The 14229-nt window shown below is 41.9% G+C and overlaps 1 long non-coding RNA gene across 1 annotated transcript in view; it reads left to right on the forward strand.

The window, feature by feature from the left end:
* The first annotated feature begins 3223 nt into the window (after positions 1-3223).
* The window catches only part of LOC112565064, an 81383-nt gene continuing 70377 nt past the window's right edge, over positions 3224-14229 (forward strand). The window contains exon 1 of the long non-coding RNA XR_003099332.1: positions 3224-3492. This is a non-coding gene — a long non-coding RNA (uncharacterized LOC112565064). The remainder of the gene's footprint in view (positions 3493-14229) is intronic.

Raw genomic sequence — 14229 nt, forward strand, 5'->3', positions numbered from 1 at the left:
AAAATATCCTGAAGGCTTGGATGGGAGAATGTGATATGATGTGGTTGAAGATTACTAATTATTTGCCTTGTTGACGACTTTTGTGAATTTTATATATCTCGCAGAAACTCTACCATACTACGCATAGTTTAAGAATGAACCTGATATGACTAAACATGACATTAAAATAACAAAATAAATAAAAGCTTATATCCTCCTCCCATTATAAATGGGCCTGAAAAAATATCCATTTCAAGATTGTGGAGCAAGCTGTGAACCGGTAAAGGCGAGATATCATAACTGAAATGTAAGCATGGAAAGAACGGAGCGCCAGCTGGGGAGGAATACACAACCGTCGCCGTGGACATGTGAGGAGCAAGAAATCAGTTCTGAGAAGGTTTCAGACGGTTAGCAGCTGCTGCTGTCTCACGCCTCAACGACTCTCTACCTTCCCCTCCTCCGTGTTGGCGAGTCGGCAAAGTGACAACCAAAACTGTTTATTGCAACTCGACCGACAGCGGCGACACGAGGGTCTAAATGGCAAAGCGATGTTGTTCTTTTTATTTTTGCTAAAGCTAGCCACAACCGCGGAGACCTTCATTATTTATTCCCGATGGTTTCTGCTGGAGTTTTCATTGCAGTTGTAAGTCTGCAGAAAGGTAATCTCACTTTCGCTAACTCTCCGAGAATGGTGGGAGAGGGGATATGTCAGTCGAATGTTCAAGCTTCTTAAAGCATCTAAGAAAAAGAAAAATAAAATTTTCTTCTTAAAGGATTTAACAGGGGTCCAAAAAAGTTGTTTGATGTTCCGTCTATCGTTAAATTCACAACTGAATCGTTGTATAGATTATTTTTCATTCTAGAATCGCCAGAAAGATTAACGGAACACGGCAGGCTGGGGACCACATTCTCTTCATCATCTTTCTCTTTTCTTTCTTCTTTAAACCGTGTATATTTCCAATGCCAGGGAAAGAATGCAGCACACGCACGCACGCACGCGCGCACACCAATCGTGGGCCCTTGGAACCGTCCACTATTTCACTGATTTCTCTGTGGGCTGCACCAGCAGGTCATCCAAAAATCTGCTGCATCAGCTCCTGACGATCAAAGACCATACTTTATGATTATTGGTGTTTTTATTTCAAGTCGATTCTCTTGTTCATTTCAAATGCTTTGGGGAATTCATCTTTTTGTTAGCGTTTGCCTCCTGGTTCCAGAACACTTTTGATCCCCAGCACAATGGCTGAGCACAGCAGTGAGCGAGGGAAATGCGCTTGAAACACGAACTTTGACCTTAGAGTACGAATAACGGAGACATAAAATATAAAAGGCATTAGGTGAGAGACTGCGTAGTGCAGTTGTGTGACTAAGGGAGATGCCACGCAAACAAAACAGTGACTAATATAGGCTAGTGACCTGTAGGGGTTGTGAGCTGTAAGATATTTAGTAAACGGAATGTAGAAGGTGATACTCTAACCTCTTCTTCAGTCAACTCGTTTTCAATGGTTTAAATCAATTTAGCTCCCCTTAATAAGCCAGGCACCATTTGCTGGGTTGGCAGGGGCTACAGGCCTCAGTTCTGCTCCCAAATGAAGGACAAGGCTGAAGTAAGGAACCCCGGTGGCTCAGTGGTTGCGCTTGTCAACAGGTATAGGGAGGATTCCTTGGGCACGTTCTTCCTTCTCGTGGCCTGCCGCTGATTGTTTTTCCTACAGGTCTATTGAAGGGGGCGACATTCCGTTCGAAACCCTTCTCCCACAAAAAACAAACAAACAAGAACTATGAAATTATACAATTCATGATGTAATGGCGGAAGGCAACCTTTCCTAAAACCCAAAACAACTGGGACAATGCTTTAAAATTTAAATATGTTAATTTAGATTTCAGCTTTCAGGCACACGCGGTGATCACCAGAATAATTTTTTTTTTTTTTTTACGCGTTGCTCAGTACATGGTCATACCAAAGTTTCGTGGTTTTAACGGTCCAGGGAATAAATGAAAAGATTTCGCTTAGCGCGGATGTCTAGGTCGCTTACATCACGCTCCGAATGTTTCCCAAATTGTTCCTTTCTCTGGACGGTTAGGGGAAAGAAAAGATCAAAGAGCCGGCTGATTTGCCGCAATGAAACACCTCAAGCGAGACGACCATACCACGAGGCGTACTTACCGCCCTTTGAGACATGCCCGAGTTGCGAGCCTTGGTAGTCGCTGCGTCCGGCTGCAGTATTCTCATCGCCCAGCAGTTCCCTGCGGACCAGCATAACAACCATTCGGCAGCTGGTACCAGTCAATGGAAGACTGAATAAATTAATGAATAAGACGACCAACTCGCATACTGATTCGAGCTTTCGTCTTGATTTGATCTACTTTTTTTTTTTTTTATTGCTTTTCTTTTCCTGTAAGAGCAACATCATCCATTTTACAATCATCTCAGGGTTGTTTATTTCCTCAGGCCTGACCTCTTTCCTGTTGGTCTGGCGAGAAGAGGGTTGAGATTAACAGCATCAGCGGCGTAGTGCAGAATGCACCAGCACACCACACCAGTAGTAGTAGGCTACTGAGTAGTGTGTAGTCAAAAAATATTTCTCCCTTTATTCATCTTTCCTGCCTTTGCGTCATGATCATTGCCAAGAAAATTGTCAGCTGCCATGGCCATATATTAATGTAATTTTTCACTCTAACATTTTTTTTTCAAAAGCATTCTGTTTCATGCTTTAAGAACTGAGCATTCCTTCGTGTGTATGCAAGTGCGTGTAAGGTAGAAAGGGAGATTACTGGACCTTTGGATGTTGCACTAATAAATAAAGAAGAAAAATGAAGACAGAAGAATAGATAATGGGAAGAAGTGAAGGAAAGATAACTATGAAGTAAGGAGAGGAGGGAATAGTGAAGGAGACAAAGTAGATGTTATGTCCAGATGGAGTGAAAGAAAGAAAGAAGAAGCAAGCTTTGTTTTCTCTGATCATAAGGTTGTCAACACGATGTCAGCTTAACACTGTTTCGGTTGTTGCAGCGCCTATCGGAGGGCCCGGGGCTCAGTGAAATGGCCCGTCAAGAAAACTGTTGTGTCTCGCTGAGACAGAGAAGGAAGGTTTATGACACCCCAAAAACTCCAGTCATGATGAAAAGCTTCAAGACACGCGTAAGAAGGAAGACTATCAAAAACAGCGAACGAAGAAGCACGGACTAAACGAGAAAAAAAAAGTACTCTACGAAAATGAGAGGACGGGAGAAGGGTGGGGATGGGGGATGAAAGTCAGGAGAGAGAAAGAAAGAGAAAGAGTTGGCCATTGTACTGGAAGCGAACGAGAGAGAACAAGAGATATGTTGGAGGTCCGCCTGCCTGCCTGCCACACAGCAGCAACAGCAGCAACAGCAGCCACTACAGCAGATGCTGCAACTCCTGGTTGGTCGGACAGACGCACACAGCGTCGGTTAAACCGAGATTTTACACTTTTCAACACGAGGCACAGCAGCCCTATAGTGCGCCCAGAATCTTCGATCCCGCATTTGGTAAGTATTGTTATCTTCTAGTTATTCTTAAACACTTTTTCCCCCCCGAGAACATTCCGGAAAATACTAAAACGGAATTACAAGTGAAAAACTAAATGTCAACATAAATTATTGCATGCTTGTTATATTGAAGTGGTTGAAGCATGACAGATGAGGGTGGCATAAATACAAAAGTTTGACTTCTGGACTTATTATCATCACCTCATTGACGGCCATCAGAAAAACTACACACATCGTTGGTTAAAAGTTAAATACCTCAATGAAAGATAAATGAAAGCGAATGTCATGCAAAAGAACTCATAACCTTAAATAAAAAGGATAATATAACTGCGTAAATAAAAATACACGTACAATAACAATTTTCATTTATGATGCACACCTTATTTTCCAAAAAATTTGCGAGATTCCGATAAGCGGTTACCGTGAATGCGTATTTGGCTAAACATTAACATCAAAACTCATTATCATGAGTTGAACTTTGATATGAGCACAATAATTCTAGAACCTGTACCTAAGATAAAGCAAACGAGAAAGAGGATCTGATTGAAAGACTGAGTTATTTACCTTCATTAATTTACTCATTGCTGAGCTTTAAAAGTTTAAAATGTTTACTCAAGCCGAAAAATTTAGACACCTGTAGTGAAGAAGATGCTTCCTGTGATTAACATGGTGTTTGCAAGAAAAAAAACAGATGCACACAGTTTTTTTTTTATATCTGAGATTTAGTTTCACGGCCAGTTTTAGCCTCATGTGAAAATGTGGGAACCTGCTGGTTATTAGGTCTGGCGAGGAGTTTTACTGTCTTCCAGCGAAATTATGTCTGAAGCCTTTTAGCTCTGTTCTCAAGAACCGATTAATTAAATTTTATTGCCAGCTAATGGCGTTTGAAGGAATGGAGACTGTGTTCGTCCAAAATATTTTTGGCAATATAATGCGTAAAGCAACTCACAAAAACAGTCATTAGGCGTCTCTGAGGGACTAAAAGAGTGGAAACCTTAAGAATGGACACAAATACAGGAAATAACACACACACACACACACACACACACACACACACACACACACACACACACACACACACACACACACACACACACACACACACACACACACACACACACACACAAAGCACGCACGCACGGAGAGAATAAAATAAAGTCACATCATTTAAAGAACGACAACACGATTTCAATAATTTGAAAAGAAATTATCGAATTAAAAAAAAGAACAACAAGAATACGAGGAAAATTAAGAGTCCTAAAATAATCATAATGATATTAGGTCTTTCACAATTTAAGTTCAAGCAGAGTACAGTGTAAAAGAAGAGTGAGCCAGGTTAAAAAAAAGTGAGAGGGAAGATAGATGCAAACATCTCAAACACCTCGTAAACACACACCGCGGGAAACCAAGAGGAGGAAGAAGCTGAAAGAGAGAGAGATAGGGGTAGGAGAAGAGGAGAAGGAGTAACAAGACAGCAAAGTCAGTGAAATAGCTTCTAGCCATTTGAGTTACTGCTCATAGCCTGGAGTTTCCTGGAATCTTTGACTCAAAACAACACCTAGTGGTGTGTGTAGCCACCCTCAACATTTTGTAAATAAAATGTGAGAAACTATTAGCAGGCTGACAAAAGTGTTTGTACATACACACATATATGTATATGCAGCTGCTTTATCAGCCTGAAAAAAAAAATACAAAGGAAGAAAATATAAAGGTCAGAAAACAATTAAATTTCCGAGAATTTTTGCCACGAATTTATTGTGTAATCTGCATGCATGTATTGCTGTGCCACATCTTAACGATATTTACATTCGCTGTGTTTCTGATTTCTTGTTTTGATAGGAAGAATGAGTTATTTAAAATTGGATCAGGGCTTCACCAAAAAGATATCTCTGAAATGTTACAAAAGGGTCCTAGTACAGAAACCCAACTTTCTTGTGGTGAGAGGAATTACGTCCACGTCAAACGAGGAAATAAAATATTTCTTTCCCTCCTGTGATTTGTTTCGACATTTGTTTTGTCCCCCGAGGACGAGATTGCATCACACATGAGAAAATGAAGAGGTCTTGCACGGAAAGCCCGTAGATACGACTTGTTCTTGTCAGGTAGCACGAAAGAGACTACTTAATTGATGATGAGTATTTCAAGAGTATCTCGGAAATCGGATAACCGAGTGGTTAGGGCATTGGCGCCCAAACCTGAGGGCAGATTGGTTCGATACCCATGTGGCGCAAGCGATCTCTCCCATTTCGATTTAGCTGTCTGTACTGCGTACCCGAGTCCATAAAAGGTTGGAGAAAGGAAAATCTCGAGAGAAAGATGGACACCGCCCTCACAGAAGTGTGATCTGTAATACCTCAATCCTAAACGGCCGATAAAAGTTACAACTTCTATCTTTTTTACTATTCAATAGATATGTAGACTTTGTTCATCGTGAATGATGTGAAAGAGATATATTTTCGAAGGGTTAGAGGAAATATGGAGGTCCACGTTAGAGTACACACTCACACACAGGAAAGCCACCATTTAAATGCTCGTTTGTGTAAAAACCAACTGTAAACTCTGGCATGGCAAACATAATTTCATGGCAGCTGACTGGAAATGTATGATCAGCAGCATACAACTAATCTGTGTTGCACAGAATACACTATTTAAACAATAAATGTGCAACTACAGCACAGGGTGGGTTGGCCTCAACATGGACAACATTCGTGTTGTTCTACAACTTGAGATGGAGAGAGCGGCGATCACAGCAGACTGTAGGCACGGAGGGGTCTCTGCTGTACTTTGTTGGCCTCCATCAAAGCTTCTCTGTTGTGAACAGGGCAGGTCTCCATTTCCTCCACCCCTTCGTCCCTGATGTGTCTGGTCTGGTGTGAAGTTGGAGGCAATGCTTCACGCTTTTGCTTCGATAAAAGCTCTCGCGCGTATGTCAGGGCTTGATACAGCGAATGCTCTGGGTTACAAAAAAATAAAATAAAAAAAAAACAAACAAAAAAAACCCCCAACCAACAAACAAAAAACAGAGTACTGGGGGGCCACGAAGGTCGCTAATTTACTTAACACTCATCTCAGTATTTAAGGATGGTGAAAGAAATAAAAGAAAACATCAGGAAAAGACGGAAGAACAATGGATTACATGGAAGTGGCATCGGCACACAAATTCTCTCTCTCTCCTTTACCGTGTCGAGGTTTTCTTTTTTCCTATCTCATCTGGCACTTCTTTAACAGTAGTTTGATTGTGTATGGTTTATTCTCGTCTTTGCACTGTAGGTATTTTTTTCTATTTTTTTTTTTTATTGTTGTCTGTATTATTTTGATGTTCTGACAATAGCGAAGTCTGTTGCCCTGTGCAGCACTCGTCATAGCCGGGAAAGGAGTGGTGTCGTCACCATAAATAATAAATAAAAAGTATACGAAAGTGTGACACAACAAGCAGCTCAGGCAGACATGTGAATCATCCACTTAAAAAAATTGTTTTGCTTTATTTTTTACCTTCTCATTAAGCTGTCAGAGTTGTTTGCTCCTGTCGTTCCGACCACGTGCTATGGAGTTATTGCCCATGGTTATCAGATCGCCCCTGTCAATAGTCTGTCTTGGAGGTGATATGGAGGAGGAGCGGGGTTGTTGATTTACGACCCAGGCGTTCGTTTCCCGCAGAGTTTCCTAGTGGTTACCGCAGTGAGTTGTGGAGCAGAAAGTTGCTGGGTCGAGGTGGCGGGAGGATACCCCAGGAGGAGAAATATCCACCCAGCAGCTGTCCACCAAAATAGTAATTGAGTTATCATACGGCGGCGGAAGGAGAGGGCTGGGTTCCGCCTTACACTGTGAACCACTTTTGTAGGCTAGAAACATCTCAACACTTTTTCCTACCTAGGTAATGTAATGTTTCTGTGACAAGTAATGTAATGTTTCTGACATCTTGTATCCTCCGAGTCGTGACTTATTCTCTCATATTTCGGGAATAAATAGTGAGCTAATCCCAGTCATCTGAAATGCTTAGACTCCAGTCGGTCTTTAAAAGTTACTAGGCACGGTGGGGCATCGTTAGATGGGAGACTGTCCTGGGCCAGCAGCTGTGAACCATAGACAGACTGTGGTTAGTTTTCTTCCAATGCCAGTCCCGCTGGTTCGAGGCCTACTCTGTCCTGTCGCTGGAAAATTCTGCGTGTCCGCCTAGCATCTCTCCAGCAGAACTGGCCATCTGATTGAGCAGAGAAGGTACAGACGGCAGCTCTATCAACTGTCTATTCCATTCCATCTTTCATGAAAAAATTGCCTGCAATGAAGCTTGCATATGATTAATGTATGAGCCACATAGCTGACTCTCAAAGAAGCCTGGGATGCCCCGGCGTCTGTTTTCATGTTTGAAATAGTACAACCGCCATCTCTTTTTAAAGAACTTTTCCGAGCTCTCAAACTCCTTTGTCAAACCTGCTACATATTAAATCCTTGTGCAGAAGTTCCACTGGACAGGAATTCGCTCCATCTGTTGTTGAGGTCTTATATATACCCCTCAAGGCCTGATATACCTCTTAGACTCTTCCGAAGGTTCTTTGAGAAGCAAACCCACAGGTTTTCTCAGTCATAGTATATAGTCTTCTCATCCCTTTGCTACGTTATTTTGACCATCCTCTCTGTTCTAAGTGTCGTCAAAAACAACAACAACAACAACAACAACAACAACAACAACAACAACAACAACGATCTGAAAGGAATCTATACAAGTACCAACCTAATTTTTCATCGATGTGACGGAATATTTCCTAAGTTAGCGACAACCTCTCCCAGGAGAGATATCGATAACTGCGTGACATAAATCTCATGCATGACTTATTTTGCAATTAATCAACCGGCAGGGGGTCCTGAAACATTTCCGACAAGAGAGTGGAAGCGCAAGAGGTGTGTGTGAGAGAAAAGTTGGAAGGGAATTCGTCCGGCTACTTCGGTGTTCATGTTTCGCTTCGTGGACACAATGACCCATGGCTACCAAAATATCTACCATCATATTCTCTTCTTCAGTTTTGAAAAAAGCAAAAGTGAAAATGTCCAAATTCTATTTGCATAACTATTGATAGAGCTGTGGTACAAGTAGCATAGTTCACAGAAGTTCAAAGAACACCATGCAGTAAATAGGCTGTAGGTAGAACTGAACACAGTCATTCACATCCTGACTGGCTAAATATACCATACTCGCTTTTTTGCTACATTTAGCTGTCTTCTGATAGGATACTTAGGGCTTAGACGAATATATGAAAAAAGGAGGATATTTTGGCAAAAAGATGATATTTACAGAATTACATTCGCGAAACTGGCAATAACAAGTGAAAGAAACAGCGAAACTAGAGAAGAAAAAACCTACAAAAACTTGAAGGTCGGTTTTTAAAGGGGAAGTGGGGCAAGCACTTGCAGAAAGGAAAGATGAATGCGAAGGGTTATTCTATCACTTTTGAACAGGTAAGTAAACATCACTCAGGTGTGTAGAGAGAGCTCAAATGTCCTGCACACGACTAAAAATTTCCGGGCCGGCTGAAAGACTGATGGAGGAACAAATAAAAAAACGCCCCGAGAGAACGAAGATACGGCATGGCCATGAAAAAGTCAAACGAATAACATGTTTATAATGCTCTGCTTATGGAGCTACCCAGACAGATTGATAGCTAACTCCACCAATACTCTCTCCAGCCCTCGACAAGGTTCCAGTTGGTTAATTCCTTGGCCAGCGATCCCTGTGCGGGTAGACAGGCGGGTAGACAGGCGGTAAAGCAATTCCGAGACTGATGTTCTCCGAAGTCAATTGTTTAAAGCTCATTTCTGTATCAACATAAATTGTAATAAAAAGAAAATCTGTTCACCAACAGTTAGAATTCATCGACGGGTCACCCAAGGTGGATGCGCAAACAAAAACAATGTGTCTTTAAACCTCTCGCCAACATCAAGACATTCAAGTCTGAACCCAGTAGAAGGGGGGAAAAAAAGGGCAGACTGGAGGGAAAAGCCCACGACCTTTCTCGTGTTCCGCTGCATTGACAGAGGACTGCACTGTCAAAACAACTGCAGGTAATCTGCAGGAACACATGCGAATGCCATAATGTAAGAGGAGACCGTTTATCTGGAGACGGATGTTCTAAGGTGTTTCGCTTCAACGGGAGACCATTCTGATATACAAACACGCACCTTCATTTTTCTGCTCCTGTCTTCGTGGAGGAGAAAATTCAGCACAAGACTGAGTGTATGAATCTTGTCTGGATGTAAGAGGTTGTGACCGGTAACCCACCGGCGGCCTGGTATGGATCCAGAGAAGCTTACAAGTGACGACAACCTTCTGAGGTATAGAGACTGAGACTTAGCCTTATAAGATGTAGAATTGCGATTGTTTGGACTCTCAGTGACATGGATGCGGTAGTATAGGAGTATGGGGGAAAAGTCAAGACCTTGAAATAGGTATATATTTCCCTCGAAATGACAAATCATCTGTAGATGGAAGCACTTTCCTGCCAAACTAGTCAACCACAGAAAGATGTAGAGACGGCTTCGGCGCTTTGAGGCTAAAATGTTGCTGTAGAAAAAATGCCACCATGGCATTGTATTTGCTGGCTCTCTGCCTGCTTCTGATTGTGTGGTCTAGAAAGTTTGTTTACTCACAACACACCTCCCACCACTCGCTTACATCGTTTGTGCGCTGCGAGCAGAATCTCCAGGTAGCAGAACAGCGGCAATGACATCAAAGCCTCGAGAAATTACCTTCTACAAAAGTTTTATAAAAGACACCAGGACAGTGTGGAGAAGTTCAGAAGGAAGACAAGGTGGCTCTGCCTCTGAATCCAATGTCACACAATGCTGCTCGTGGATGTGTCCTCAGCGAACTCAGGGGCCTGCCAGACTCCGAGTTATTATGCCCCCCATGACATAATTCATGCACCGAAAACGATTATGAATGTAGTAATAGAGGCATATGGCGAGCATTAAGATGCCATCGACATAATCGTAAGTTTCTACAACCGGTGACAGCGGTGCGAGGAGGATGCTGATGAGTGTGGCGGGATGCTGCGTACCTCGCAATCAAAAACCAACAACTGGCAGCGAAGCTCAGTGTTTATCACACCAATCCACCCTCCACTACTCGGTTACATAAAAATACAACAGCATTACGGACACACACACAGACACACGGACACACGGACACACACACACACACCTGTTTTTCACAGGTATTATCTGAAACAAACATCCTTTTATCCTCATGTCTATAGTAAACAGAAATAGTATCCACATGTTCGATAAACCGCCATCCTAGTATGCAGACACTGCTGATAGTAAGTTTAGCAGCCACATACTTTAGACAATTCTGTTCTTTCTTCACTGCCTTCTCCTCCACTGCCATCGATTATCGTTTGTCGCACTTTAACTATCACATTGATTATAAATGAATTTTTTTCTTATAAAGATAATTATTTATGTCTTCCCTTTAATTGCTGGAAGTTATTGTCTTACCTGAAGTCCTGTTATGGACATTACAGGTTTCTTCCGTTTCTATCGAAAACAAATGTAAAACTAGTTTCAGATTCTGGGTTAGTATCAAATTCTGATTTTCAGGTTAAAGTAGTATGTGATAAATTACATGGATTGGTTTCACACCGAGACTGTAATCTACCTGCAAGCCATTCTGACTGGTTACCTGTCTTCTGTGTGGCGGCGACTATGTGTGTGTGAGAGAGAGCACGTGCGCTCGCCGGGGGGCGCGTTTCATGGGTTAGTGGAGCTTTGACGGGGGCACACAGGTCAGACCTTATCCACTTGACGAGCCTGTAACCACCCTTACAGTCTCCACGGATTTCAAGTCTGAGCACGACAGCCTCAGACCAGCCCCGCAGAACACCTTGCTACGTTGTGAAAGAAAACTTGGCATCCAGCAAGGAATCGTTTGGTAAACAAGTTACCTTCGGACCGCTTTTCTGCTTGATGTTTAGTTGCTCTCTCTCTCTCTCACACTTTTTGAAAATAACATGAATCCACAGAAACACAATAAAAATATCGAAAGTGTAGGCCTCCTTCTCCCCATCGACATAAAAAAGCAAGTGAGAGAATAACTTATATAAAGAAGAAGATTTTGACGATAAAAGAATTTTCTAAAATAGAGTTTTGTGGGAAAACGACGAGTGTGGCCACTTATACAGATGTGGAGGGAGAGAGATATAAAAGCGTTAAAATGAGGAAGGCATTAGCCTTTGGAATTTTTAAAACAAATATACCTTTTTTCAGAGAGAAAGGTGGGAGGAGCGAGAGAGAGAGAAGGTTGGTTAATGTAAAGTCGCAAAGCGATCGCTCCCTGCACCTGGCTGTGATCAAAGACGATGGAGAGCGCTTGTGAATGAAACTTCGCCGCAGCATCTTCACCTATCCATCAATGTCCATTGCAACACCATCGACAAGTGGGCAGTTTTTGGTGTTTACAGGCGAGAAGCGTCTGCGCCCCAAGTGCGCCACAAATGATGGAAATATCTGGCACAAGAGGGGCATGTTTACTGGAAGAAAATACAGCCAAGGCTTGTGAAGCTTCTGTCAGGGAGAAGTTAGGGAGGGGGAGGGAGACGACTCACCTTGTTTAGGCTGTCAATTACCGGATCCAGCTGTCTGAACTTCTTGCGGAGGGCCGCCCACCTTTGGGGGCCAAGACGTTTTGTAACGCGATGCCCTCGCCTCGGTCTCGGGACGTCGGGCGCGAGTCTTCGATGGCAACAACTGCGCACTTGCACCCCGGTAGTCTGGCATCTTCAGGAATGTTTGTCAGTTGACCAACTGACCCTTTTCACGGCAGACTAGAGGTTCTGTTTCTCTTCTGCGGTCCTGCAATTATTCTGCTCTGTAAGGTGAGTTCCTTCTCGCCTTCGTGTGTGACTTTCTGTACTGTGGTCTTTGAATTGTTTCTCTCTCTGGTGTCACCTGCTGCTTTTTTTTTTTTTAATGACAGGACCTGTTTCTCAAATACAAGCTGATTTGTGGTCTTTCCAAAGCATTTGTGTGAATAAAATCAAAGAAAATTGCTTATGGAGGATACATGTATTACACATTTTTCTTTCACTAGTATAAGGTTTTCTTTGAAAGTAAACTTTATCTCATCTACAGGTAATTAATTTACAAGAAGAATGTCCCCACTCGCTTACATTTTAGAGATACATGGAATGATAAAACAGAAAATTATTTGCATCCTTCTGATCCTCAGTGTTGTTATTTTTTACTGTTTTTTCGATCTCTAGCCAGACACCCGTCAACAAACCGTAAACCTTGAATGTAGCATTTGTGTCAGACATATCATCATGTGTGGGAGACCAGCAGTGTAGTTTGTTAAATAAATGTTGGTACAGTAGCTCATAAACATTTAATAAATGTTAGTGTCGTTAGATAAATTATCTCAGTTATTTTTGTAAACTGCTGGTAATGCATTGCCTCACAACTTTCCCTTTTCTTTTTTTAAAAAAAATGGCGGTGACCTGGTGAAACACTTGTTTGTCGTTGGTACTGATGATGACAGGTCTGTGATCGCTTTGGTCAATTAATCCTTCAGCAATGACGAACAATAGTTGAAACATTATTTCTTCCCTTAAGACGTGTTCCTGTCGGTGATGGCATCACACTTTATCCTTCCCTGCTGTTAGGGTCTCACTTCCGGGAATTTTCTTGAAAATATTTGTTCACTGTCCTGCCTCTGCTTCGATGTTAAGGTTCAAATACACATGCACGTAATTTTGTGTGATAGTTTACAAAGCAAATTTTCATGGTTTATCAAAGGAGAGAGCAGAGTTCTTGAAAATGTTGGATTTGGGGCTACAATTTGTCGTAGTAAATATGTGTAACATTTTCTTTCATCTCCTTATGACGTCACAAGCACAGGAAGTGTGTGAGGTCATTGCGAAGATTTGACGTCATTTTATCGTATGACGCACTCTGTGTGTCAGGCTTGTAAGGCTCTGTCTGTCGGAAACTGATGAAAAGACAATTTTGAATCTTTTCCATCTTTTCGTGGCAGTCGGGTGCAGCACATTCTCGAGGCATGGTTGTCACTATGGAAACCACACGTCATAGGGTCACGTGACGGAGAACGAGACTTCGTGGAAGCAAAGAAAAGAGTCCCATGTCATTTCTCCTATTAAACACAACATTCTACTAAAAACCTTCAACGTTTTCCACATGAACACACATATAAATAGACGAGATTCAAATGTATCCTACAATTACGCCATTCTAAGCTGTTTTATTTTATTTGCCTTTAGAATCCCTTTAATGGCGCACTCTGTCCAGTATAGAGTGTATGGGATCATATATATATAATTATAATTATATTGAACTGTTATTTATGTCTCCTTACTACTCACCCTTGTAAAATAACACTGTAAATGAACTCTGGGGTTTTTGTTTAATGAAAAGTAAAGGTAGTTTTCTAACTTTTAGGTCGTTGTGAAAGATTTTATTTGTAAATCTTATAATAATACTACCAAGATAAAAAGACTTTTTACTGTATAGAAACTAATGTCGACTTTGTGCACACCAAATATAGAAATAACTCGCACAGTGCCAGCAAGACACAACCAACGTGCTTCTACAGCTGACTAGTAGAAGACAGCACGAACAGGACCAACAAGATGAATCTCTGGTGTCTTCACCGCCCCTAGACAGCCCTACCGACTTTCCTTCCTTCATTCTTGTCTGTCGAGCCTCGTATATCAACATGGCTTTGCGAGA

This window comes from Pomacea canaliculata, linkage group LG5 (assembly GCF_003073045.1).
Source record: "Pomacea canaliculata isolate SZHN2017 linkage group LG5, ASM307304v1, whole genome shotgun sequence".
NCBI classification, from domain to species: Eukaryota; Metazoa; Mollusca; class Gastropoda; order Architaenioglossa; family Ampullariidae; genus Pomacea; species Pomacea canaliculata.